We start from the raw sequence: 5,000 nt of genomic DNA, 5'->3' as shown, positions 1-5,000 counted from the left end.
GTGCTTGTGAAGATGAGCTTAAATTGAAAAGAGAGCAAATGGAGATGAAGTAAGAATTCCAACGACAACTGGAAGAGGCTAAGGTAAAGCAACAACCCGTCAAGAGGGCAAATCAGGGCGAACAAAGGACAACAATTCCACTGAAACCACAAATCAGAGAGGTTAATGGGACTTGTGAAGCATGGTTACCGTTCTAGAAGTAATTTGACCACAACAAGCGTAGAAGGAAATGAAATGGTGCATAACATGGTCACAGATGACATGAATGGTTTTAAGTGTCGAGCATTGTTGGATACGGGAGCCAGAAGTTCCTACGCTTCATCAACGCTTCTGAACTGTTTACATATGCGTCCCATCCGTCAACAATTCATGCGCTATGAAGTGATGTTTGTTACTTCAAACAAAACAAGATATCTATGGCCTACAAACTAGAAGCGTAGACGGAAAATTCACCTTAGAAGCCGAGGTAAGCAAAGTCGACCATATAGAGTTGTTGCCATCAGAAAACCCAATATTCACAGATATAGTGGCGCAATTTTCTCATTTGAGGGGCATGACCACAAATGATAACAACAACGAGAGGGCGATGGGGCCAGTTCATCTGATCCTTGGAACAAAAGAGCACGCTAAGATCAAATTAGGAACAAGACCAAGAGTTGAGCACCTGGTAGAACCAGTGGCTGAATATAGGAAGCTCGGCTGGACAGTCATGTCTCCTGAACGAGGTTGGATCTCAGTAACATGTTCTCAACGCAGACGCCTTGAATCAATAACAAAGAATTGCGCAAGCTAGACGCCCTGGGGCTAGAGGACAAACCAAGTGGAGACCACAAGGCCGTTTACGATGAGTTCAAAGAACAGCTAACGATGAGTCGAGAAGGCCGGTACAAGACAGGTGTACCATTGAAAGGGAATAATCCTCCCCTACGGGCCAATCACACAGAGAGCTTGAAACGTATCAAAAATCTTGTGCAGGAGTAACTGAGACAAAGTGATGGTGAAAGGTATAATGACATTATTCATAGTCAACTGAATCAAGGGATTGTAGAACGCGCCGACGAGGTAGTCAGGGACGGACGACAGTTCTACATTCAAACAACAACAAACATATGAAACATATGTGTGAACTGCGGTTATGAGACGTATATGAGAACGATCCTTCGCAGTAAAGAACTTTTTGAGCAATAGTGAAAATCAGACCTGAAAAAAATTTCAGGCCTGTACGGGATTCGAACCACTGACCTCTGCGATACTAGTGCAGCGCTCTACCAATTGAGCTAACCAGCCAACTGGGAGCAGGACATCAAATTAATTCGACATAAACCCGTAGATGATAAATCAAACAACAACAAACATATGAAACATATGTGTGAACGCTGAGTGTGTCTATGATGCCTCCGCAAAAGCAAATGCAAGTGTCCCCTCATTCAACGAGTGACTAGAAATCAGCCCTCCGCTACAGAACCACGTTCGGAAGGTGTTGATATGAAATAGGTTCTATCCCATGGCATTAGCCAGTGATTTAAAGCAAGTATTTTTGCAAATTCGCGTCCAAAGAAAATACCGAGATGTTTTAAGTTTCATTGGTTAAAAGATCTGGCAAGCACGCATATAGAAACCTTGCGACTCCCTCTAGTACTCTTTGGTTTAGCACCTTCTGTTTTCCTCCTCGATGCAATTACAAAACAACACCTATAGCAACAAAAAAGGGTGAACTCGGAACTAGTAGAGGAGGTAAAGCGCAGTATGTACATGGATGATTGAATCAGTGGCGGGGAGACAAGAAAACAAGCGGTAGAAATCAAGATGACAGCCACAAAAATCTTTGCTCAGACGACCTCGGAACTGCAAAAGTGGGAATCCAATAATCTGGATTTAGACGTCGAAACTATGACCTCAGATGAAGAAAGTCAGAGTTACGCCAAACAACAACTGGTTACCCTAAATGGGAAAAAGACAAGGACGAAACTCAGGTCAACTCTCCGACCTCAACTGCTGATCTGACAAAAAGGGGCATCCTGTGAAAAGTCGCAAAATTTTAAGATACACTAAGACTAGCTTAACCCGTAACCCTCTTTGGAGAAATGCTCTACAGAGACGCCTGTGACATACTAATTGCGTTGAATAGCACCTTTACTTTGTGACTGACAAGCAAAATAGAGGAAATGGGAGCAGGGTCTTCCAGAGCACGTAAATGCGTCAAGAAACGTGGTGAAATATGAAGGGAAAACCTAACGACCGACTTACACGCATTCGGAGACGCAAGCGGGAAAGGAGTCTCAGCTGCAGTTTATGCAGCTCGCAAAGAAAGGACTCACGATTCCCCGATTAGAACTAGTGGCTGGACATATGACTGGTAAACTAGAGGGTTTTTTCCTGAGAAGACATTATGATTAGCTGGATAGCACAACAGCTCAGCGCTAGATCAGCTTGTATCCGTGGAAACGGCGAGTACAAACAATTCGTCGGAAATCGAGCGAGGAAGATCCAAGAAAAACAAATCAACTGGAGGTAAGTACCAACACAAGAGAACCCAGAGGACGTAGGGAGCCGGGGAGGGGATGTGAGCAGATTGGGAACTCTTTGGTGCCAGGGACCAAGCTGGCTATCCCAACCCCAGGAATAGTCGCCAGACCTAATGCAACATCAACTCAATAATCAAAACCGGAAGAAGTAAAACAAACGCTCGAGTTGTTTGCTCTGGCGGTAGAGAATACAGAGAGCAACGAAACCTTTAAATGAGCTGCTCGAGAGGCACGAACTGTGGCGTTTGTCGTGAGTAAATGAATGGATCGCGAGATTCCTCCACAACACAAGAACCGCCCGGAGATTCGTATGTCCCCTTACAACTGAAGAAACAGAGGAGGAGTCAATGTTCGGGATCAAGGGAGCTCAACAGCCAACAAATTCGTGCAGGAAATTTCGAGAAGACCGTTTACAAGTGAATTTGCAAAGAAATTGAGACAGGATATTGGGCAGTAGAGGAAGAATTTATGGTAAGGGCGTAGCCAGGGGGGTCCTGGAGTGCCCGTGATCCTCCATTGGTAGGCCTTCTTTAGAGCAAACAACCTACAATATTCAGGTGGCGAAAACGCCATGACAATATCTTGGCCGTAAAAGCCATTGATATGAGACTGATATGGGACCATTGATATACGACTGAGCCCGCTGATATACGCGGGAGAACAGCGATGTAAATGGTGAGTAGCCACTGTGACCCCCCCCCCCCCCCTTTGAAACATCCTGGCTACGCTCCTGTATGGCCAGGCTATGGCACTGGCAACACCGCCCTCTTGAACTCCATCCTACAAACTGTACAAAGAGGAGCACCCCATTTAAAGTTATTGGGTTTGATTTTGCATGATCCATTAAGTACAGACCCAAAACATAAGGAAAGGCCAATCTTACATTGTATAGATGTAGTCTAACAAGTAAATTATTCCTGTAAGTCCTGCCAAACTTGGAGACCAGTGAATACCTTAGAAGTTTAAAATGGCGCACCGTGTTCGTCCAGAGAAGATATTCAGACCATGGAAAAACCTTTGTCAGCAACGAAAAGTTGCTCAAACAAGTTATGCGTGACGAGAAGATACAAGACTACCTGGCACATATCAACATCAAGTGGCAATTCAACCTTAGCCGCGCCGCTTAGTGGGGAGGACAGTTCGAGTACGTCATTGGACTTGTGAAAATAGCTTTAAACAAGAAGATCGATCGGAAGCGGAAAGCTGACCCGGACAGAACTATGTGAAGTCGTCCTAAATGTGGAGATTGCTTTGAACAACCGCCCTTTCTGTTATTTTGAAGGCGACATACAGTTACCGGTGCTAACCCCTAACTCGTTGTTATTTCTCCGATCAAATAGGCTACCAGAACTGGAACCACAACAGCCAAGATAATTTGATCCGCGCAAGAGAGCTAAGAATCTGCAAAATTGCAAGCAGGCTTTGTGGTCCAGATGGACAACCGAATCGTTATACGAGGAAAGCGAACGATACCAAATGAAACACAAGAGGTGAACTACATCCTCAGCAAAAGGGGAAGCGGTCATCATCAAGTACGAGGAACGATATCGCAACAAAAGGAAAATTCGAATCGTGGAAGATGTGATTTTGGGACGAGACGGAATCGTTCGAGCTGACAAACTTTGAGCGGGAAAGGAAAATCCGAGCGAACCCTACGGCACATCTATCCATTGGAACTGTCCTGTGATGAGGAGAATGTACAGGCTCCCCTACAACTCAATCCCGAAACCCCTCCAACATTCAGCCCAAAAGGGATGCAGTAGTAGCCGGACGCTATCGCATTTGAGACGCGAACTAAAGATATCTAGGAACACTGAACTGTTTTGTTTATTGAATTTCAAATTTATCGAGTGTGCAATTCTAGTTTTTTTCCCAGTTGGAGAAAAACAGGGGAGTGTGTCAGAGATTGATTAATATGAATTTGACATCCGGTTAATTTGCGATAGGTGAGATATGATTTGAACAATAAAACAACAGAGGGGAGTGGAGAGGGGGAGAGAGAGAGAAGAGAGCGAGAAAGAGAGAGAGAGAGAGGGAGAGAGAGGGAGAGAGGGAGAGGGAGAAGTTGTTCGTAGTAAAACAAAACGAAGTTCTGGAACCTAGCAGACAATTTGGTCTCATTTCCGTCACCCTGGGGCCTGCTGCTTGCCTAAAGCCGCAGTTTTGGTGAGACCTAGTGTAAATAACCGGTCTTTATAGTCACGCAAAACTTTCAATTATATTTGATATTTATGTACTCCTTAGCAGTATCAAACACAAGCTGTAAAACAGACTCTCAAAAGGAGCTGGTATGGTGAATGGTGTACAAGTGACGCGTGATTAAGGCCAAAATTAATTTGCGACACTTGAATTTTATAGAATGGCGCGCATGATTTGTGAATTTATGAACCAGTGTGAGGCGTGATCCGCCTCCCGAAATCATACATGACCAGTGAAAAATTTAATAGAAAGAAATCCAACGAAAAAAAGTTACAT

General features: G+C 44.4%; 1 protein-coding gene and 1 pseudogene across 1 annotated transcript in view; both read left to right on the top strand.

Moving 5' to 3' along the window:
* LOC111347530 (long-chain-fatty-acid--CoA ligase 6) overlaps positions 1 to 5,000 on the top strand; it is a 69,602-nt gene that overhangs the window by 25,098 nt on the left and 39,504 nt on the right.
* Positions 211 to 4,323, top strand: LOC148739304 (uncharacterized; annotated as a pseudogene).

Source organism: Stylophora pistillata, chromosome 2 (assembly GCF_964205215.1).
Source record: "Stylophora pistillata chromosome 2, jaStyPist1.2, whole genome shotgun sequence".
Lineage (NCBI taxonomy): Eukaryota > Metazoa > Cnidaria > Anthozoa > Scleractinia > Pocilloporidae > Stylophora > Stylophora pistillata.
The sequence above is the reverse complement of the archived record's forward strand: the minus strand, read 5'-3'. Positions and strand labels throughout refer to the sequence as shown.